Source organism: Papio anubis, chromosome 12, assembly GCF_008728515.1.
Source record: "Papio anubis isolate 15944 chromosome 12, Panubis1.0, whole genome shotgun sequence".
NCBI lineage: Eukaryota > Metazoa > Chordata > Mammalia > Primates > Cercopithecidae > Papio > Papio anubis.
Window position 1 is genome coordinate 6,674,964 of NC_044987.1, and position 24,128 is coordinate 6,699,091.

Sequence of the window (24,128 nt, forward strand, 5' to 3'; positions counted from 1 at the left end):
GCAGCGGAAACATTCTTTGGGGCTCCATGCTTAACTTTTCTTCTCCCTGCAGGTCCCCCAGCTTCACTAGCAATGCTTACTGGAGCCTTCCAGAACTCATTCCCACACCCAGGGCCCCTCAGCTCGAGGTGTGCCATCTGCACCCTGGAGGCTGCTCAAACTTATTACACCTGAGAGCACACTCGAGAGCTTCTTCCTGAATATTACTTCTGACAAATGATGTTGCTGTCACACCTGGGCCAGAAATCTGGACACCAGCCCTGCTTTCACCCCATCCTAACCCTGCATATGCCCTGGCCAGCATCAGGCTGTTGATTCTGCATTTGTATCTTCTCTGTGTCACAGACCAGAGTCATTGGCTGCAAGGAACAGAAACTTTCTCAAGGCAGATGAGGTAAGGGGAGCTTGTTGTAAAACCATGGCAGACAATTCCATGGGTACCCAAGGGAATGACAGACTCGGCAAGCCATAATGAGGGCTATGACTGGAACTGGAAATTCAAGAGCCAAAGATGTTCTCTCTATCACTCAAGAGCCCCAGAATCTCTTCCTTGTTTGCTCCCGATTCCTTTCTATTTCAAGAGAAATCACGTCCTCTCTGAAGCTGTCTCTGAGTCCAGGGATCCACCAACATGGAGCACTGGACATGTGAGCACATGGCTCAGTCTGCTCCTGACTAGCCTCAGGGCCTATCAGGTTACACTGTCATCCTCCTGCATGTCTGCCTTGCCCTCCACATTCTCCAGACTGTGAGCTCTGTGAGGGCTGTGATTGTGTCTCACTCATCTCTGTATTCCCCAGAAGTCATCACATTCCCTGGCACGTAGTGACATGCAATAATGCTTGCTGACTGGACATCTGTCTCTACACAGACAGTGCACACATTTGCCATAACCTCAGTACAGAACACGTCATCTCTGAATGACTGCGAGAGTCTCATGTTCACCTCTGGTTTCTATCACTCGCCCCCTGTTTGGACTCACCTGTTCCCCTTTGTCCATGTAGAGTATATTCTCTGCAGAGTGGCTGGAGTGACTTTTGTGAAACTCAGGTCAGACAATGGCATGTCTCTGCTCAAAATCTTCCAGTGGCTTCCCATCTTGCACTGAAGCCGGATTCTTACAGATGTGAAAAGCCCTGTAGGATCCGACCCTGCACCGCCTCCTGCAACTCCTCCGACCACTGCCCAGTCACTGGGCTCCAGCCACAGCAGCCCCTCACTGTCGCCCATCACAGCCTTCTAGGATGCACTTGACCCACCTTTTGCCTGGAACTCTGGCCTCAGGCAGAGATCTTCATGGCTGCTCTTTCACATCCTCCAGGTCTCGGGTCACATATCAGCTTATCAGAAAGGTCTGCACCCCAAACCCTCTATATAAGGAAATACCCCCATTGAGGTGCCTCTATGCCCCTTTTTTTGCTTTCATCTTTCATATAGCATTTTCAAAACGATCACCTATTATACATTTCATACAAATGTTATGCTGTGTGTCTCACATCTCTTGAATAAAGTGAGAATTTTTAATTTGTTCACTAATGTATCTCAATACCTAAAATAGTGCTTGACACAGTAGATTCTGAAAAAAATGTTTTTTGAAATGAGTGCATAAGTCATTGGAAAGATATTTATAATGATGTTTTTATTTGCTTCTCTCCAGTTTTAACCCATTTTGTGACTTTATCTTTCTGCTACTGTAAATCTATTATTTGTTGCTAAATTGGCCACACATCCTCTGGTTTTATTGTTGGGGGGGGGCAATCTTTGTTTTAATGTTTAAATTAAAGTGTAGTGCACTTCTATCCCAAGGAGAAGAAAAAGATCATATGGAGATGAATGGAAAGTAAAGGTATGAGTGGTATATTAGTCAGGGTTCTCTAGCGGGACAGAATTAATAGGATAGATGTATATATAAAGGGGAGTTTATTAAGGACTATTAACTCACACGATCACAAGGTGAGGTCCCACAATAGGTCATCTGCAAGCTGTGGAGCAAGGACACCTGCCAGAGTCTCAAAGCTGAACTTGGAGTTCAATGTGTGAGGGCAGGAAGCATCCAGCACGGGAGAAAGATGGAGGCTGGGAGGCTAAGCCAGTCTAATCTTTTCACATTCTTCTGCCTGCTTTATTCTAGCTGTGCTGGCAGCTGATTAGAAGGTGCCCACCTAGATTGAGGGTGGGTCTGCCTCTCCCAGTGCACTGACTCAAATGCTCATCTCCTGTGGCAGCATCCTCACAGACACACCCAGAAACAATGCTTTGCACCCTTCAATCCAATCAAGTTGACATTCAATATTCACCATCACAAGTGGTGAATCATGCTGTCTAAACTCTGTATATGTATGTGTGCATGCTCCCATGTATGTACCCGCATGTATGTGTACGTAGACGCTTCTGCAGCACTGTCTCTGCATGTGCAGGTGCATATGCAATTATTTCTAACACTGTCCATTGAGAGGGCTGAGAAGGAGAGACAACCTAGGAGCAATGAGGGTGCTTAGCATTCAAATCTGTCTCTGTATGAAAAGGAAGCAAGGATCTTCAGGGGGATGGTGGAGAAAGTAGGAACAAGATGTGCCTGGAATATCCTGTTGTGTCGGAAGGTAAGGAAGTGCTTAAAAACATAATGGGGGCATGTCGCAGAGACACAGGAGCCAGCCCAGAAGGGCTCCCATTGGCCAAATCTGAGACATTTTGAGCACCATAATTAAAAAATTCAGTAATTGATGATAAACCTTTGAAAACATAGGAAAATCTAAGCCCATACAGCTAATAAATAGATAAACAAAGGGTAGCAGGAGTACTCTTGATTGCAGTAGAATGTTGGGTGCTGCCTAATAAATATGGAGAGAAGGCTGAGGACAGAAAACCATCATGTGCAACTTTCACAGTAAAGACTGAGTCAGAAATGAACAGATAATGGGTGCTAGATTTGGGGGACGTTTTAAAGAAGAGCAGGACATCCTCGTGATTTTAAATATCTCCTTACAGATTGCTTATTGTTGCAAGGGGAAAAAAAGCAGTGATTCCACAGTGGTGAAATCAAGCACCACGAGCAGGTGATCGAAATTAACATCACCAGTGAGGGACAATTGAGCTAATATGTCTCCAGGTGTAATACTTCGAAAAGTACTCACTATAGTCTATGAGCTATTTGGGGTGAAAATGCACAATCTGAACATGTTTATAAGTTAGCAAATAAATAACTGAGCCTAGCCTAGATTCTCTTCTAGAAAAGAAAAAGTGTTATTCAGGACATCATTGAGCCACGTGTCAGACTTGGAATGTGGATGGCAGACTAAAGTTACTGCATCAACGTTAAATTTACCAAGGTTGATAAATATACTGTTACTACTAAATGAATATTCCTATTCATAGGAAATGCATGCATAAGTATTTAAGGGTAAAGATTCAGAACGTATGTAATTTACTCTCAAATGTTTAATGAAAAAAGCTATGGAGAGTATTTAGTCATATAGAACAGATGACAGCAAAAAGGGTCCATACTCTAACGAGATGGGAGTCTGAGCAAAAGGTATGAGTCTTTCTGCACCTTTTTTTTTTTTTTTTTTTCTTTCTGAGACAGAGTCTTACTCTGTTACCCAGGCTTCAGTACACTAGTGTGACCTTGGCTCACTACAACCTCTGCCTCCTGGGTTAAAGTGATTCTCCTGCCTCAGCCTCCTGAGTAGCTGGAATTACAGGCATGCTCCACCACACCTGGCTAATTTTTGTATTTTTAGTAGAGACGGGGTTTTGCCATGTTGGCCAGGCTGGTCCCGCCCTGACCTCAGGTGATCTGCCCACCTTGGCTTCCCAAAGTGCTGGGATTACAGCTGCACTAATCTTATTCTTCAATTTTCAGTAAGCTTGAAATCATTTCCAAATGTGTTTTATTTATTTATTTATTTTTTATTTTTGAGACAGAGTCTCTCTCTGTTGCCTAGGCTGGAGGGCAATGGCATGATCTCAGCTCACTACAACCTCCGCTTCCTGGATTCAAGTGATTCTCTTGCCTCAGCTCCCTGAGTAGCTGCGATTACAGGTATGAGCCACCACACCCAGCTAATTTTTGTATTTTCCGTAGGGATGGGGTTTCACCATGTTGACCAGGTTGGTCTCAAACTCTTGACCTCAAGAGACCCAACCATCTGGGCCTCCTAAAGTGCTGGGATTACAGGTGTGAGCCACCATGCTTGGCCTGTTTAATTTATTTTAAATGCACCTCACCATATTAGGTAAAGATAATATGAGCCCCATATGAAGTCCCAGAATTTCTGCAGGCCCCTGGAAAAGTCCATCTGCTCTACTGCCTGCCTCTACTACTAACTCTCCCCCACTGATGCTCGTGGCCGTCACCTCTTTGTGCCCCATGCTGTGTGGGATGCAAAGCACTAGCGATGCTAGTGGGTGTGCAAGACACCTCCATTTAAGTTTCAGAGATAGGAAGAGTGTGATATAATAGTACAACAAACAACTGAAACTTACTTATAAGATACGCCTGTTCTTCAATTTTCCCAGCCATCTGAGTCAATGGGGATGGTTCTCTCTCTGGGTCTGTTCTTAGGTGCTGGTCTGTCACTTTGGGGCCCTAGACCTTCTCTCATCTTCCAGCTCTTTCCAGCTCATGATCCTCCTCCACTCTTTCTCTAGGCCGTGATCACGCTGAGCCAGCCAGTGTCTCTTTCGCACCCATGCGCAGCACCCAGGTTCCTAGAAGAGAAGCCTCATCAGTGTTCTCTTAACAAAAGGACCCAAAGAAGAGAAAGGTGAGAAGAAATTATCAACATCCTGTCTGCTTTATCCCCAAAGCTGCGCAAAGTGCTTTACAGACATGATTTTATTTAAATGTCACAACTCCCCAAGACATAGGTATTCATACTATTGTGATTCCCATTTTCCAGGTAATGAAACTGCCATGTATCAGTGACTGGCTAAGGTTTTATGCCTAAGCTCCTAAATTTCCCTAATTAAGCCTCAAATGCAAGTTTCTACTGAGATGGCTGACTTTCACCTCCAGAGAAGACAAACAGAACAAGAGTGTGAGATGTCTGCAAAGAGAAATAAGTATAGCATAGGTGCGGCATACCTATTTTATTTTATTTTTATTTACTTATTTTATTTATTTGTTTGTTTATTTTTGAGACGGAGTCTTGCTCTATCGCCCAGGCTGCAGTGCAGTGGTGCGATCTCAGCTCACTGCAACTTCTGCCTCCCGGGTTCAAGTGATTCTCCTGCCTCAGCCTCCCAAATAGCTGGAACTACAGGTACATGTTACCACGTCCAGCTGATTTTTGTATTTTTAGTAGAGACGGGGTTTTCACTATGTTGGCCAGGCTTGTCTCGAACTCCTGACCTCGTGATCTGCCCGCCTTGGCCTCTCAAAGTGCTGGGAATACAGGCCTGAGCCACCACGCCCGGCCTATTTTATCAAGTACTTAGTTTACTATACTTTGATTAGCAACCCCTGGGAAATCCCAACATAGAACTTTGCTGCCACCTAGTGCCCCTTCTGCACCATTACCCTCATTAAGATGTCTGCAATTCAGTTCTGCCTGTGTAAAATCAATATCCAAAAATATAGAGGGGTATAGCGTATATTTCACTTGTATGTCACATCTTGGGGCAGAGGTTTTTCAAGCCCAAGCCACACTGAAATTGCTCCTGAAAATTAACCTGAAGTGCCCAATGACTGTCACCTGTCATCATGCAATCAGTGTTTTTGTTTAGGTGATTAGCCCTACAGGACAGTTTACAACATTTCTTTACATCCTCTAAATATTTAATCTGTATAAAATACCTGTGGATTAAATATAAGTATCTCCACTTTATGAATGGAAAAGAATGTGGCCCAAAGAATTTAACTTTCTCAAGTCCCCATGGTTGGTTAACAATAGGTCTGAAACTTCAATTCATTTCTTTTTAATTAAAGCCCAGAAACCTTCCCTTCCCTTCTTTCCTGCCCCCACACCACCTTTCTTTCCCCTCCTTCCCTCCTTTCCTTCCTTCCTGCCTTCCTTCCTTCCTTCTTTCCTCCCTTTCCTCTTCCCTCCCTCCCTCCCTTCCTTCCTTCCTCCCTTTCCTCTTCCCTCCCTCCCTCCCTCCCTCCCTCCCTTCCTTCCTTCCTTCCTTCCTTCCTTCCTTCCTTCCTTCCTTCCCTCCTTTCTCTCTCACTCTTCCTCTCCTCTTCTTCTCCTCCCTCTCTTGATCCCCCTTTCCACTCTTTCTTTTCCAGTCTCTCCCCAGGTACTTATTGTGCTCTGGGGCTGACTTCATTGAGTGGCTCAAGTCACCTGCAGCTCCTCTGCCCTCTTCAGGCATGTGGCATAGTCTGGCCAGTGAGACATAAGCAGATGCCTGCTCTGGGGTTCTGAGAAAGCCTTTATTATCCAGATATAGGAGCTGCCCTTTTCTCTTGCCCTCTTTCTCCCGGAGTAAGGGCATGTGGCTCAAAGCATAAAATGGGGAAAACAAAACAGAGAGACTTGAAAGGTTTGGGTGCTGATGTAGTTGAGCCTGTGGACATTCACCCATTCACTTGGGAGTGCACATTATAGAAGAAAGGTGTTTTTTCCATTTGCTTAAGCCACTGTAGTCAGGGTCTTTGAACATTCATTGGGAGCATTCCCAACTGAAACTGACCCAACAAGTCAGAGCACTGGGCTAGAACCAAGTCAGCACCTGGTGAAGCTCACAGCTCCACCACTCTGCCCTGCAGAGGGCCCATGGTTGTAAGAGGCTGTCCCAATTTGGAAGGACACCCTTTCCCCAACCTTTCCCTTCTATAACTCTGCTTTGTTTTAAATAGTTTTCTATCAAGAATATTTCTCTCAAGAATATCAACTAGTTTTGAAAGAGAATAAAAATTCAAGAGATAGAAACTATTAGAGGAAAAGAAACCACATTTTGCCTCAAATAAGAGCTGAGAATAACAGGGTCAAAGTGTGTTAGTTTTGTGAATCATTTTCTGGAACTCCCAGGCCACAGACATTCTACTCTGGCCAGAAAATTACAGCTTGACCCTGGCCCCATTTCTTCCTTGCTACCCCTTTGTATTGATTCTTTCTTCTTTATCCATTTCCTGATGCTGAGAACAGATACGAATAGCTGTGTGTAGCAAACCCATCGCACGTTTTCATCCCAGCTTCCCTGGAAGCTTTCACGCCGAAATAAAAACTAGGAGGAATGCATTGTAAAGAAAGCTCTGAGCAAATCACCCCTCTCCTCGTGCCATCTCCCTTTCTGTTGAACCTGTCATGTCTCCGCCAGCTCAGTGACCTTGAACTGCTGCTGCCACCCTCCTCAGGCAAGGTGCAGCCTCTCTATAGAAGGCCCCTGAAGTTCCCTTAAGCAGCTCAGGGTCTCCTTCCAGGACTTGCCTCCTCCCCTGTGTTCCAAGACCTGTTTGGAGGTTTCCATCCTGCACCTTGTACTTCTAATTTTTTTACTTCTCTTTCCAGGCCCGTGGACAGAATTGTTAATGGGACAGCTCAGTTCTTCCATCCTTCCCCCGGAAGCCCTTTCACTCTCCCTTGGCTTCATGCCACTTGGCTTTGGGCTCCTTCTTTGTGGTCACGTGGTCTTATGTAACTCCAGACCCAGATCCAGCCAGGAGTTCAGATACTTAACATGTGGGTTGGTGACTTGTTACAGATTAGTTTGCCTGCATTAAAATGGCATGTCACTCCCCCTAAATTAACTTTCTATAATTCTTCTAAACATCAGGATGCTGCCACGGGGACAAACCAGGAGTGTCCCCCTGCGGCCACCCCTAGAGAACTCCCCCATTCCCTTTATCAACATGGCAGGGTCATGCATCCATTGGTCAGTGATAAAAGCTACAAAATAATGAGTCAATAGTCCCAGCTGCCAACAGATTTGGTTCAGGGGCTGCCAGATGGGCAAATAGAGTGGTAATTCCTACAGTGGCTTTTGGGTATAGGGTTAAGTCCCTCTTGGAGAACCAAAGTCAAGGAACTTTTGGCTGGCAGGAAAAAAATGCAAAAGAACTATGCAAAGGAGCAGATGGCAAGGACGTCTTCCCATCTACCGGGAGGTTCCATACTTTTCCAAGGGCCAAGTCTAACAAGCATTGATAAACTGCATCATTTTCTTCTTTGCCCCTGATATCTATGCAGCTGAGCCTCTTTAACCACATCTTTTCTTTCTCAGAAACTTCCATGGAAGACCCAGTAGAGATGAGGGTGATGGAACATTTGCCACATTTCTTTGGCTTCTGCGGCTGAAGAGCGGATTCTGGTCTAGATGGGATGACAGCTTGGAATACCAACTGTTATCTTTATCTGTTCCAAGGGTATAGATTAAGCCTGTGTAGCTTACAGAAAGAAATTTTGCTTTCAGGTGGCGACTTGAATACGTATGTCAGAGCAGCCATCTTGCCAATGGCCACCTGAGTGGGGGATAGGACTGGATTTGCCAGATTTTATTGGTGATCATAGGATTTTGGAACTAGAAGGATCATCAAGCTCGATGGATTTTCAAACTGGGCTCCACAGAATACTATTGGGCCACAGAGTTCACTCAGGAGTTGCAGAATCAGGGGGCAGTTGAGGGGGCAGTGATCAGGCCACTTCAACCAGGCAGCTCTACTTTTATTTACTGTATATTTTGAACTAGAGCAAAGTGGATAAGATCCCAGAGTTTTAAGACAGATAACTGGGATGGATTTATTATTCAGCATTCATATGCTTCAGTTTGTAAAATGGGGATAACAATAATCATTACTAAATTTCTTATAGCAATGACCATGTGCTTGGCATCATTTTAAGTGCTTTATATTAATTTAATATTAATAAATCAATTATTTACATTTATCATGACAAGTACTGTTTTATAGCAGAAATATTGTTTACAAGAGCATTAAATTCTAGAGTCAGCTCATGAATAAAGTATATATACATTTAAAATGATCCCGATATAGTTTGAATGTTTGTCCCCTCCAAATCTCAGGTTGAAATGTGATCCCCAGATTTGGAAGTGGAGCCTGATCACACTTTTCTTTAGCGTCTGGGTCCTGGGGGCAGATTCCTCATGATGGCTTCCTGCTGTCCTTGCAGCAATGTGAGTTCTCACTCTGTTGGTTCATGTGAGATCTGGTTGTTTAAAAGAGTCTGGGACCTCCCCGCTTCCTCTTTCTCCCTCTTTCCTGCTTCAGCTCTCACCATGTCATGTGCCTGCTCCTTGGCCTTCTGCCATGACTGGAAGCTTCCTGAGGCCTCCGTGGAAGCTGAACAGATACTGGTGCCATGCTTATGCAGCCTGCGGAACCATGACTCAAATAAACCTCTTTTCTTTATAAATTACCTGGTGTGAGGTATTCCTTTATAGCAATGCAAAACAGACAAACGCAGCCCTGAAAATGCCAAGTTCTTGGAAAAGATACTACTTTTTACAGGGCTTGGGAATTTAGACCTGTATGAGCTTTCCTATCTCTTTTCAAGTCAGCACTTCTCAGTGAGTCTCCGCTGGTGTTTCATGTTTGCTCTCCAATGTGTTGGTGAAACAACTTTAACTGTCTTTCCTGTCCATCTGAATATTTATGGTATCTCTACATCAATGGTCACAAGCCCTTACAATTCATTCTTTACCTTTAAACAAAAGCCGTCCTTATCCAACATGCAGTGATGTTTTAGTAACTTTACTATGTGTCAGGTTCTATTCTGAGAGCTTCACATATATTAAATTATTCAATCTTCAAAACATGCCATGGTAGTTTCTATTATTATCTTCCTTTTATAGGTGGAAAATTTGGTACGATGTGACAGTGGACATGGGCCCAAGCAGGCAGATCACAGAGCTCCTTTTCTTACTATTATACTCTGCTGATTATTTAGGCAGGATTATTTCCACTGCCTACATCATATAAACAGTATAAAAAATTCACCAGACAGGCAGAGTTGAATTCATGTGAAACTATTGCAATTGGGATGCTTCTCCCTGAAAATATGTTATCTCATTTAATATTTCCAAGAGGCATCAAAGCTTAATTCTATTAATAAGGCCTGTTTTACTCATGAGAAAACAGGATTAGAAAAAATAAAATATTGCCCAAGATTCTAGACTAAGTTCCAATGCAGTAGGATGATCAGGTCTAGCTGATGCCAAGACAATAATGCTCTTTAGCTGTGGTTTTGCTTTCTGCTGTTCCAGTGACCCAGGGTCAATAAAGATCCAAAAATATTAAATGGAAAATTCTATAAATAAATAATTGATATGTGTTAAACTGCACACCGTTCTGAGTAGCATGATGAAATCTTGTGCTGTCCCTCTCCCTCCTGGGACAAGAATCATGCCTCTGTCCAGCGTGTCCACGCTGTCTGCAATGCCCTCCCATGAGTCACTTAGTAGCTGTCTTCATTATCAGATGCACTGTTGCAACATTACAGTGTTTGTATTCAATTCAACCTTATTTTACTTCAGAATGGCCCCAAAATGCAAGAGTAGTCATGTTGGCAGTTCAGATATGCCAAAGAGCAGTCCTAAAAGACTTCCTTCAGCTGGAAAGGTGAACTTAATAAGGAAAGAAAAAAAATGTATGCTGAGGTTACTGAGACTTCTGGTAGGAACGAATCTTCTATCCATTGCATTGTGAAGAAGGGGGAAAAATGATGCTAGTTTTGCTGTCACCTCTCATGCTGCAAAAATTTTGGCTATGGTACATAAGTCCTTAGTTAAGACAGAAAAGGCACTAAATTTCTGCATGGAAGACATGAACACAAATATGTTTTAATTGATGGCAATCAGGTTTCATACTGGGGGTCTTGAAACATATTCCACACTGGGCTTCCACTGGGGGTCTTGAAACTTATTCCCCACAGATAAGGTGGAATACTGTACCTACAATATTATCCTCTACCCCATTCTGCCTTCCTGTGCAAGACCGTTGAAGGGGTTAAATGAGATGATGCATGCGGAAAGCATATCACAGATCCTGAAGTAATAGGTTGCAATGAATGTTAGTTAAAATCACAAGTAGGTTCCCAGGAAGCAGACCCTGAGGCAGAGATAAGACAGCAGAATGTGTATCAGAGAGCGTTGGATCAACACATGGGGGAAAGAGGGATAGGAAGCAAGATTGGTCGGAAAGATGAGTTGATTTGCAAGGAAGCCTCTCAGCCAATGCCATAGGAAGCTGGAGAGCGAGGCTGGTTCACTGGAGTTGTCATGAATTGGAACAAGGGAGCCACATCTTTATACCCCCTCATTGATCAGACTTTAGATGAAGGCTGCTCTGAGAAGCAGATGTGACTTTGGGTGAAACAGTTTTCTTCAGTCAAGGCAGTCCTCAAAGAGGTCTGAGAGCTGAGGCAGTCAGCTGCTAGCAGCTACGGGGAAACACCCTTCACTCCTGAAACTGTCACACTGAGGTATCCATCTGTTGTATTAATACTTGTAGTATTTATTGCTTTTATTATTATTATTATTGGCTTCATTACAAGATTTTGCTAAAATGTTTTCATGTTTAGACATGTTTGAAAATTTATGATTTAAATAATTCAGACCTACTAGAGAAGCAGAAATTAAGTCCTAGAGTGAGCTGGGTGGAAACCCCAGTGTGCGTCCTGTCCGGGCTAGGACCCTGGTGAGCCGGGTGGAAACCCCAGTGTGCGTCCTGTCTGGGCTAGGACCCTGGTGAGCCGGGTGGAAACCCCAGTGTGCGTCCTGTCCGGGCTTAGGACTCCTGGGTGAGCCGGGTGGAAGACCTCGTCATAGTGTGCGTCATGTCCGGGCTAAGAGACCCTGGCCCAAGCCCTACTATGCATTCTGTTTTACTGGAGAACCAGTGTGTTTCAAAATTAAACCTTCACCTAGCTAGGCATTTAGGGACGAGGGATGCCATTAGAAGAAACAGGATCCACTCTATGACTCTGGGTTATATGCGAACAGGATTCGTGAGATTTACGGCCATGAAAGCCATTGGGGAGAACCTTTATGGTTATACATTAGGTACAGGAGTATAATGTGCATCCCCCTGGAAAAAGCTAAGAGTAGAGAAATGGAAAGGGAAAGTGATAATCTTACTTAAATCCTAATCCTAAGACAGCTGCTGCAGTTGAGCACAAAACCTGGCTGTGAGTTTCCTGGTAGTCAAATGGCTTCACAACCCTCTTAAAACTTCTTCTTTAAGGGGAGACCAGGGCTTAGAGAGAGCTAACTGCTGAGCTCAGGAGAGTCCCACATGAGATAGGTTCATCCATGGACTCCTTTTACAGATGGTAGACAGGGAAGCCCTAGATGTCATATGACACTGGGGGATGTGGTGTGGTATTTAAGTGTGGGTGTATGCATGTGTAAATGTGTGTCTACTTATTTGAATCATTGTATTTACACCTGTGCAAATTTGTGGTGGTTTAAAATATCTCCGCTGATCATCGGTTTCTACAGTGCCTATCTGGAGATGCCCCAGGAATATTCAACCAGCATTAACCCTGTAGGAGAAAATACTTTCCTAATGCCAACTTCTAGAAAGATGACGAGTATAATTTCCAGTCTTCATTCTTGCCCTAGGGGCTTGACCAGAATATATTAATGAGGGCCAGGCTGCCTCGGGCTCTTCATGAGGCTACTTCTTAATCATCTAGCCATCCGATCACACCACCTCACAGCCTTGATCCACAGCAGAGATTTAGAGCTCTTAGGAAAAAGGCAGGCAGTATGGGATGGTGAAGAGTGTATGGCATGTGTCTTCCTTTCAAACATGACATTAGAATGAGATATCCTGACTGCCCTTTAACGAGTTTCACAATGGCCCATTGGGAGCCCCAAGGATCTGACTGTAAGGTAAACACCAGAAAGTGGTGTGTACATAAGCAATGTGTTCTCTAAACTTCTCTGTACCTAAAATTATTGGTCGACACCATTAGAATTAGTAGTGCCTTTTCTTCTTCCCTTTGGTAAAACAAGAACACAATTGTAACCCGAACAGGCCATCTTTGAAGAACAGAAGCTTACGTTTCTGATCAATATACCAGCAAACCCACTTGACAAAAGGGTTAGGATGGTATTAGAAATCTTTTTAAAAATTTCCATCCTTATGTTAAACAGTATTAGCATCTTGCTCTAGTATCCTTTTCGCATTAAAAAATAATGCTTAGTGAGCTTTTCCAAGGTGCTCAGTGCTAGGCCAAGCACCCCCATGGCTGATCTCATTTAATCCTCTCAACAGCCCTATGAGGCAGGTACTATTATTAGATCTGGTTTATAAGTTAAGAAAATGGGGTTTGGAGAATAATTTGTTCAAGGTGACTTAACCAGTAGTGGAGAGATACTGACTGAGTGTGGTCTGATGGCAGAACCAAGCTTCTCAACCATCCTGCTGTACTCACTCTTATTAAGATATCAGAGGATAGCAGAGAGAAGACTGATTCTATTTCTTTGTCTCTGTGCTCTGTGACCCATCGCTAGTCTTCACACCTACAGATAATTCTTATTAGAATTTGAACTAAAAATTGTAGCAGCCTTTTAAAGTTTACTTGTCTATTCCAAGCAGCCTTCAAAGGAACTCAAACTTGTCACTTGCCTCCACTTCACACTATGCATTCATGCCTAGGACATCAGAGATCTTAGTGTCTCTGAGGAAGGACAAACCCTGTGCAATCAAGGTCCTTTACAACAGGTGCTCAGTAACTTTGTCTCATTCTCTCTCAGCTTTCATTCAGCATGTGCCATCCCGGGCACCGTGGACTAGAGTTACTGAGGGTCACTCCATTTGCATAGTCTCTCTAATCAGATCATATCTGCTTATTCCCTTTGCCTGAAAAAAAATTATTTTCCTTCCTCATCTGTGGAACTTCAATTTGTCTGTCCTTGAAAGAGTATCCTAAGTGCTACCTCTGATGTAAATTCATCCTGATCCCTCAGGCAGAATGAATCTCTTCTCTGTGATGCTAGAATGCTTTGAAATGCTCTCCATTATGAATCTATATTAGTCAGGGTCCTCCAGAGAATCACAACCAATAGAATGTGCATATCTGTAGAGATCTGTGGATCTATATACACATCCGTTTGTCTGTCTATCTATCTATCTATCTATCTATCTATCTATCTATCTATCTATCTACCTACCTACCTATCATCTGTCTATATCTGTCATCTATTTATCAATCATCTACCTATATCTATCATCTGCCTATATTTGTCACCTATCAATCATCTATCTATTACTATCTATCATATATCTTTCTCTATATCTATCACCTATCTATCTATCATCTGTCTATATCTGTCATCTATCTATCTATCTATTATCTATCTATCTATCTATCTATCTATCTATCTCTCTCTCTCTCTCTCTCTCTCTCTCTCTCTCTATCATCATGTATTGAGAGATTTATTTTAAGGAGTTCTCTCATGCAATTGTAGGGGCTGGCAAGGCTAAATTCTGAAGGACAGGCCTGCAGACTGGAGACCCTGGAAAGAGTCAGTGTTGTACCTTGAATCTAAATGCAGTCTGGAGGCACAATTCCTTCTACTCAAAGGACCTTTTGAGGTCTTTTCTCTTAAGGCCAACAACTGATTGGACAAGGCACATTCACATTATGGCCTGCTTCACTCAAAAGCTACTAATTTAAATGTTAACAATATCTAAATAACACATTTACAGCAATATTTAGACTGGTGTTTAACCAAAAATGATACCATAGCCTAGCCAAGTGGACACATGAAATTAACCAGTACACACTGTTAGATTTTTCTGCAACTACTTGTTTGTGTCTCCCGGCTCCTCTAGAATGTGAACTGCCTGTGGGCAGTGATCCTCACGTTTTAGTCTCATTGTGATCATGACAAACGTCAGCATCACCTCTTTTCACATATAAAACTGTGAGCACTGCATCTACTGTCAAAAAAAATACATCTGTTTCAAGAGTAACATGCTCAGTGCATAAGGCCGGCAGCAGGGAGGAAACTAGAACTGACTCAGCTACAGTCTTTGACAACAGTGAACTGATTTTGCAGTGGATGAACAAGCCCCTGACTTCAAATATGAAAAAAGGTTTCCTCGAATCAGGTCTCATAACTCTCTTTGGCCATTTGACTGCCCCGAAGCAGACTGGGTGCATCCTGTCATTCCAGGGCCCAGGAACCAAATTCTGAGGGAGGGTAGCAGCTCTCCAACCTGCTGTCAGCCCCTGATGGGGTGCTCAGAATGTACCCCATTAGGTGGCTGATGGAAACACTACAAGATGGTCTAATTCTACCTAGAACTTACATTAACTTCCGTTTTGACTGTCCTGCCAGTTCCCTTGATGTTCCTTGGAGCCATGAGGGGCAAAGAGGCAGCCCCTTGCTGCCCACTAGGTGGTAGTGGAATCCCACCTCTGTTGCACTCAGCACTTTCTGCTCTCTCAGCCACCAAAGTCTGATGAGAAAACTTCTAATCTGCTGCTGGAAATTTCAGGTTAACTGACTAAGTCACTTTAATTTTCTTGAGAAAATAGTTGCAGTCACACAAAAGATAAGAAGAGGCTCCTGAGTCCCCGACACCTGCAGTGTGAGAGCAGCCCAGCCTTTCACAGCCCCAGGACAGAGAGAAACTTCTCCTGCCACCCAGCAGACACACATGCCCCCACCCGCAGCCCCACAGCCAGGTCACAGCTTGCTCCTGTCACAATCCCACGCAAGTCCTGTTTACTTCCACGTCTCCAAACCTGGAAGGATGGCACGCTTAGTACCTGCTGATGTCAGCCAATGGCCTCTCAGCCTCTCTGCCTTCCTCGCCTGCTGCTCCAAGGGAGGCAGGTTGCAAGGGCAGAGCTGACCATAAATTCTAGTGATCTTCTCTAAGATCATTTGTAGCATCAGACTCCTTAATGGACTTTGCTTATTCCTGGGGTGTAGGCACAGAAAAAATTAACTAGTAAAAATAAATAAAAATCTCATGTCAGCCACACACAGAAATATGGGCATTAAAAAAAATCTTTCCCCTCCTCCTTTATAACATTTTTTTCTCCTATGAGTGTATTTATATAACCTCTGCAGCTGAGATTTTTGAAGGGCAAACTTGCCCTAGACAGGGACAATTTGTAGTTTTAGTTAATTCAGTGTACGGGGTATGAAATGGTGCCCTGTGCAGAGCCAGTGCCCATAAATGTTAGTTGATGCTGACACTACCCTCTGGAAGTTTTATGGAAGTGCTCCTTTCTCTTTGTGACTTCAATGTCCTTCACCTACTACCTTCATCTCATTTTCCACTTACTGTGATAACAAAGGGCCACGGATTATTATCTTCAATTTACAGGTAGGAACAATGCGCCAGGGAAAGATGATCTGCCCAAGAACAGAGAGCAAGTCAGTGATCAGCTGACCATTTCTCTGTTCTTGCAGCAGCCCTCAGTGTCTCTCTCACTGAAGTGCTAACCTGTCACCCCTAAACACTGAACTCACAGAAAGTAGAATCAGGATCTCTTGAAACAGACTGGAGGCCAGGACTGTGCACCACCTGCTCCCTGCATGACCGTTGCTTTCTCCTCTTGTCTCTTTTCACTGCTTCCTAGTCACCAGCAGGGCAGATGATCAATTCAGTCCTTTGGTAGATCAATAGCCAACAATATTTCATTACTGCAGGAATCAGGTTGTTCCAGCAGTCTATTTCCGCTTTCCCTCAAATTAGAACATTTACAGGATGGAACATGGTTCGTATCCAAGCTCTTCACACAATTGACCTGAAACTCCAAGCCTTTGGGCCTGGGGGCTATAAAGCTGGGCCTGTAGAGTAATAGTGGCAAATGTCTCAACATTCTGCATTTGCAGTAACTTCCACCAGCTGATATTCTATCCTCCTTCAAGGCTCCACTGATGTCACCTACGAGAGACCTTCTGTTAATCTTCCACTTCAGTTGATATTGATTACTCCTTGAAGCTTCCATAAAATTTAGTGACTATTTCTGTTTTGAAACATTTCTTATAATGCCTTATAGTAGAGGTATTTACCCAAAGTTCTTCCCCACTGCTCCCACTATTAGAATTCTGATGTCCTAAGGAATATGTACATATCATATTTACTTTGTATTATCTCTCGAGTCATCACTTTGCTTCTCCCTAGGACAATGTTATAGGACAATGGACGGCACATATCCATATGAAAGCTTCATAAATGCCTGTTGGATGGAATTTAATTCTCTGAACTAGATGCATAGCCTTTAGCCATGTCTAATTCATTCTGAATTTGACCAGATTAATCTTCCTAAAACAACACTGCTTTCATGTCATTTCCCTACTAAAAAAGTTCTGAATATTCCTCACTGCCTAATAGGACTAAGTTTAAACAAGGGGACCTAGTATGTAAGTCAACTTAGCTCATCCCTGTTCTATTTTCCAATTGTCCTATTTTACAATTTTCCAGTTGCATCTCCTGCTATCTCTGACATTCATCCTTTACTGTCCACAGGCTCTGCATGGTCCCTTGAAGGTTCTTTTTCATAGGTCTGCTTACGTTTCTTTATGTTAAAGCTATATTTCCACCTGAAATTCCCTCTCTACTTCTTTGATTCTCAAAGTCCTCACTTTTCTTCAGGGAAGATGATGAATAGAAAAGTACCACTGGATTTTGTAGAAAAGAGATCATTAGTAACACTGAAGATAGAACACGGCATTTCTGTGAGGTTGGAGGCAGAAATAAGGTTTCTGAAGTGAAGAAAGGAAAGAAAAATGGGAGCAGGGTGTGTGATGCATTTAAGTAGTGGTTTGACAGTAAGAAAAAAGGTGATCAGTAATATGTCTGGTTGAGCTCAGTGGTTACAAAGGCATTTTGTTTGGTTTGGTCATTGATATAGGGATATCCCCATTGTGGGTGGGAACGATGGAGCAGGAACCTTGAGAGGTAAGAAGATGAAAGCTGTTGGAGAAAGACCCTGAGCATGGTGGTCCTCTCTCCAAAAGTTTAAACCTGAGCATCCCGCTCTTCCACTGTGGACTCTCCTCTTCCAGCTCTCTGTTCAGCCCCATGATGTCAACACTGGGGACTCATCAGACCCCCTCTCCTTGCTCTTACTCATTTCCTTCAACAGGTCCCTCCATCATCCATCATTTCAGCAGTACCAACAATCCCTTTTCCTTCTCTTAAATATTATCCCCACATGTTCAAGCATCAACCCTCGTGAATCCAAACAACTATCTTTATAAATGTACCATGAACAAGATGGGATGAAAAAAGGTAAAAAATAAAACATGTTGGTTCTAATTTCAATTTATTGTCAATAACCTCAAATAGTCCCTCAGGACTGCCAAAGATCATCCAACATTTTTTCAAGTTAGCTTACCTTCTACCCACTGCAGGATGCTGCAAACTTTCTCCAAATTTTTAAATCGCCTGGCCACTCACTCCCTATCTCCTTCTCTTTCTATACACCCTATGCTCTCATAAGTAATTTTCTTTCTTTAAGATAGAGTCTCACATTTAAAAAATAAAAAAATAAAAGATATCAATGGGAGTTCCCTCAGCCCCCAACGATCAAACCATTGTCTGTGACCTTCCTATTCTCTTTCCCTCTTGCTATCAGGAACTGTAACACCTTCTACCTAAGACCATTGACATGACCTGAGCTTTGGAGCCCAGTCACTGCCATTCTCTTAGAAGACATCATTCCTTCTTCATCTTCTCTCTTTGGCTCTGTTTCTCAATTTGATCATTTCTATCTAATGTTACCCACGTTTATGCTTGAAACTCTCAAAAAAGTTTCTAAGGCTACTAATAACCTGCATGTCTGTAAATACAATAGGCATTTTCCAGTTTTCATCTTACCCGACCTCTTATTAGAATTCAGTATGGTTGGCCATGGCTTCTTTCTGAGCTCATTCCTCTTTGGCCTCTAAGACACATGCTCTCCTGATTCTCTCTCTGGATGTTCCTTTTCTGTCTACTTTGCATAATCACCTTCTAATGCCTAATATTGATAACGATGATGAAAATAATAATTAACAAGCAGCAGCCAAAGAAACAACTTATATTTGCTAAGTATTATGTGCTAGACACTCTTCTTAGAGCTTTTCATGTGTTTGTTCATTTAATACTCCCAAAGCCCTGGGGTATATGTTATTAGCTCCATTTTTACTGATGAGAGAATGGCAGCACTAACAGGTTAAGTAAATTGCTTGAGGCCACACAGCTACTATAATGAAGGAACTGGAATTCAGAGAAAGGCCATCTGGCTTCAGAGTCTTAGCTCTTTATCATGAAATTGCACTGTTTTATATTTTTGGAGTTACTCAGTGTTGAATTTCATAGCACATTCACCTTTATGCCTACAACTTCCCTTACACCTACATACTGATAACTCTCAAATTTGTATCTCCAGCCTTGACTTCTCCTCCAAGTTCTAGGCTTTACCAATTAATTGCCTGTTAGATGTATGCACTTGGGAGACTTAAAAGCTGTCCACGGTAATTGTGATACGACATTGATGATCTCACTCCAGATATTGGTCTTCCTTCAGTGTCTTCCCTATTAGCTAATGGTACTGTCATTCATTCAGGTGCTAATGTCAAAAAACTAGTAACCCTCATCCCTCTTATCTCCATGTCTCATATCAGATACCAATTTGATTGTTTTCTCCTTGATTAAAATTGTTCAATAATTTTGTATTACTTAATTAAAATAATAAAATAGAAGAAACATCTAATATTTGATGAACCCCATCTGACAGCATTCACTGTACTTTAGAAAACTGTCCTTATTTTAACAGGTGAAATATTTTAACAAGTGAAATACTCTGCCCTGAACCAGGCCATGTCCCCTCCTCTGTCTGGAACACTCAGTATTTCTTCTAGGCAACTCCTGTTCGACCTTCAGTTCTCAGCTCAAACTCTTCTTTAGAGAAAACTTTCCCATTTCTCCAAACTAAGTCAGGTCTCTTTATTATACACTAAATTCATCTCCTTCTCCTTTAGGGCAGAACACATTTCTTTATTGTAATATTATTTTGTTTTAGTTAATTATTTTATTGAAATCTATTTCCTAAATAGACTGTAAGCTCCATAAAGTAAGTGACTTTATCAAGACAAAAATGAGAGTATGAATTAAGCCCAGGTTTACAAGAACTCAGGGAATTGGGTGAGGAAAGTTAGACAATGTGCTCAATACAAAATGTTTTTCCTTCTTTGTCTCCTATATTGTTCATATATAAGGAATTCTGCTAGTGGAAAGATATTGAGTATGTTGATAATGAAAAGATAGCTTGATTTTCTTAGTCTCCTTATGACAGAAAATAGTAGAAGGCAAAAGTGTGTGTGTCTCTGTGTGTGTGTGTGTGTCTGTTATGTGTGTAAGGGGAAAAAGACAGTTGCCATCAATAATGTGTAAGTTTACTTGTAAATCTGGACTCTTTGAATCAGTCCATGTAAGGTGCTAATAAATTGGCAGGCAGGTGTAAACTTTGCTTCAGCTACCATACCTTGTGACATGAGGCATTAGCTCTCTTGGATGAGGCAGCCTAGAAAGGCCCCAAGTCTAAATCCATCCATGTCTACTGGGCTAAGGGAGATGGTAGTGAGATGGAAATGTGCAAACCAGCTTACAGTGGAGGAGAAGGTTGAACTCTAGTTATGCAATCCATAGATAATATGCAAGAACTCAGCTTTTGCAAAGCATACACAGGAGTGTGGTGTGTCCCCACATATGATTAGAACAAGGTCAACCCTTCTCAACAACTTGCGAGACCATACAGAGAAAGCAGAGACAATTTCAAGGTTTGCTGGGCTGTTAGATTCCATAGCAGAGTATTTGGGACTTAAGGGCTAGGAAAATCCCCTTGGAATTAAACATAGGTGATGGGAAAGGAAGTACATCTGAAGAACACACTTCCTCAGGTACTTTAGCTATGGAACGGAAGTGAAAGCAAGGTCATGGCTTAGACAGACAAGCCTTGGTAGAGTCCTGTCACACCGTATCACATGGTGGTTGCTTTTTGGACTTTAGACAGAAGAGATGGCCCAGGGTCTCGGCTTCTTTTTCCTTCCTAAGCCCCAGCCGCCAGTGATCTCTGTGTCCTTCTCTTTCTGCTCTGCCTGTGCCTACTTATGTTTCCCCTTTGCTTGTTCTTACTCCATTTATGTTGCTCAGGGATTGCTATTGTCAGTTTCAGGATGCTTAGCATCCACACACATGGGGCCATTGGGAGGATGGAATGTCAGCAAAAGCAGAAACGTCCAGGGACCCACCTCTGTGTGGCTCATGGGGCCCTGACTTGCCAGAAGACATATTCCTAGGTGAGGGCAGTGCATTCTGTCATTATTATATAGAACTCCCAACAGGAGTCCTATCAAATGATTCTAGACAGACCTTTTACCCTCTCCACAGTGGAAGCAGCTTAGCAGGTCAAATGCCTTGCTACCAGTAACTATGTTGACCCTCCACCCCACAGAGCATTGCTTAGCTTGGGATAACCCCTGAACTAAAAGTAGAGTCATTCTTTTGAACCAAATCTAATAACTTGGAACTGGAAACTAAAATAGATTCCCCTACTGTCAGATACCTCTTTGCTGCTGGATCTTCCTCATGCCTTCTGCAACCTCCCAATTCCTTATTTTGCTTGTCTCCCTGGTCCTTTTATTACTGGCAACCAGACCTATCCCCTTTCCAGTGCCTACCCCAGTCCTAAAGCACACAGCTAATTCTGATCCCATCCTCTCCCTATTTGCCTTATCTTACTAGGTTTTACTCGTACATCTTCACCTCTGTGGCTGAAACCTTACAGATGGTGAACTTCAAGGCAAAAACAGATTTTTCAGAGAAGTTCCCTCTTATGGTAGTGCCAGTACCAGAGCATGGAATGACGCTGGGCATGCTGGTGGGAACACGTAGCCCTGGTGCTTATAATAAGGACATGGAGAATTAGGTGGAAGGTATATGGTAGGTGCTCAGTAAAATTTGCTGACGCATAAATCATTGGGAATAAAACTGATCAGTTTCCATGGAGAGCTGTTTTTGATCTTTAATTTTATTTTCACATCAATGAAAAAATATTTTATGTTTTTTTTTTTTTGTGTGTGTGTGTGTGTGTCAGGGCCCTGATTACTGGGACATAGAGTAAAACATGTCAAAGCTCTTTGGAGCTTAATATTTAGGACAGTGAGTTATACCTCTCCTGGTTTAATAATCTGTATTAAATTAGAGCAAATTCTCATGATGCCCAGATTCTGGAAAGTATCTTGAGGGCTGGGAGAATACTGCTTCCTGATACCTCCATCCCCATCAAAGTTCAAAAGCACGAGTCATAAAAATATCCTTCTTAGAACCTTTGGGATGGTTGTTTCAGTGACTTTGGAAAGTAACATTCTCTCTCTCTTTCTTCCTCATTACGGTTTCTTAAATTACATTGGTGTTACTTGCTTCAAGGAAAATTTATTCAACTAATTGACAGCTGACTGGAGCCACACTATGGCCTTTTCTTTGGAATGAAGATTTTGGTAGCAGCTGATGCTAGAGACCAAGTCCCATGCTTAAGGTGTGAGCTCCCTTTTGGGCAGCTCCTGACTACACTGGCATGTTAATTCAGCCTCCTAAATCCTCAGCTCTAACGGTGTGCTTTTGCTCTGTGTGCTTGGTCTAGTGAAAATACTTCTAAAAGCGAATACATGATTTCTAAATGAAACAAACAAAATAATTGACCTCAGCCAGAGCAAAACTGCTTTTCAAAATCTTTGTATCACACTTTCATAAACAAGAATTTGTTCCTGCAAACATACTACCCTTTCTGAGGACTAAACCCATGCCTGGAAGCTCATTTCAATGCAAAAATGAATTCTGGAAGCATTCAAAATGCCTAAGCGGGGTATCTCATTCCTGACCGAGACAGGGCAATTTGGGGTTGGGGGAACAGGTTATAGAATAATGAGTAAATGGGCACAAATACCAGTTCAACCACTTACTACTTACGGGACTTTGAACTGCAGTTAAACTTCCTGGTGCGCCAGTTTTCTCATCCATACAGAGGGAATCACGAGACTACCTTATTAAGGGCCTGGTGAAAACTGGCATAATTGATAAAAAATGTGTGTTCCAGTGAACAGCATGAAGTGGTTAGTTTTGTTGTTGTTTTTATTGTATAAACCCTACTCTTACTAGCTACCTTACTTACATGTATTCAATCCAAACTGGCAATTATGCATCTGCAAATGAATGTGAATTATCATATCAAATAGCAGAGATTCTTTCTACTGTGTGTGTATTTGTTTTCAACAAGGACAATAATATTTTAGAAAAAGCTCTAGCTCTTTCTATTCTCTATAGCAGCTATAATTCTTTAGATGGTTTCAGTTTTTCTGTTTCTAAAATGTAGAGACAATTCTCCATTTCTATTGATGTCACAGAGATGATGTGAGCACTGCTGACATGGATGAATTTTGAGTTATTTGTATACCTTTTTAATAGTCCCACCTACTATTTTGTTTAGACTCAGTCATTTCTGAGGGTATTATTTTAGAACAGTAATCTTCGAGTATTATTTTGTCTCCAAAGGATGCTACACTTTCTTTCTTTTGAAATGCTCTGTTTATAAAATTCACCAAATATTAATTCATGTTGTTATTATCAATTGTCATTTTACTAATTACCACATGGCTTAGTATTTATTTTGTCAATGATCTACTATGTCATTAGTTCTTCCCCTAAATAAAGATTTGTTCTATTACATTATAAAGAGGATTTAACTCAGCAGCAAGTGGTCTGCAATCCCAGCTGTGGCAAAAAGAAGGTTGGAACCAGAATCCTTCAGTTTTGTTTTTCTATAAGCTTCAATAGATAATGTGAAGAATGAATAACAGTGAGATGAAGGATATTTCTGACCTTTACTTCATGCTTTATAAAAATAAAATTTATCTCTGTCATTTATGCTTTCTTTTTTGTTCTTCCTGAGATTTCATTATTTTACACAACTCATCATATACAATTTTTTGTCCAATGACCTTATTTTAGAATTCTCCTATTTGTATTCTCTGGGATAAAAATTAAATGGCAAATTACTTTTTGTGTTGTCAAGAAGGGCTCATTTTCTCTGTAATTTTTTTTTTTCATTTTGCTGACATTTTGTCCTCTGATTCCGGTTCTATTAATTTTTTTTTCTCTTCAATTTTTATTTTTAGTTCCGGGGTACACGTGCAGGATGCGCAGGGCTGTT

General features: G+C 42.1%; 2 long non-coding RNA genes across 2 annotated transcripts in view; one reads left to right on the top strand and one right to left on the bottom strand.

Moving 5' to 3' along the window:
* Positions 1–22,905, bottom strand: part of LOC103878002 — a 152,825-nt gene extending 129,920 nt beyond the window's left edge. Inside the window, exons 1-2 of the long non-coding RNA XR_002517290.2 lie at positions 22,889–22,905; positions 4,486–4,710 (exon numbers count right to left, since the gene is read on the bottom strand). This is a non-coding gene — a long non-coding RNA (uncharacterized LOC103878002). The remainder of the gene's footprint in view (positions 1–4,485; positions 4,711–22,888) is intronic.
* On the top strand, positions 4,681–9,317 carry LOC108582086. Its single transcript, XR_002517291.1, has 2 exons — positions 4,681–4,766; positions 8,170–9,317. It is a non-coding gene; the product is annotated as an uncharacterized LOC108582086 (long non-coding RNA).
* Positions 22,906–24,128: the final 1,223 nt, after the last annotated feature.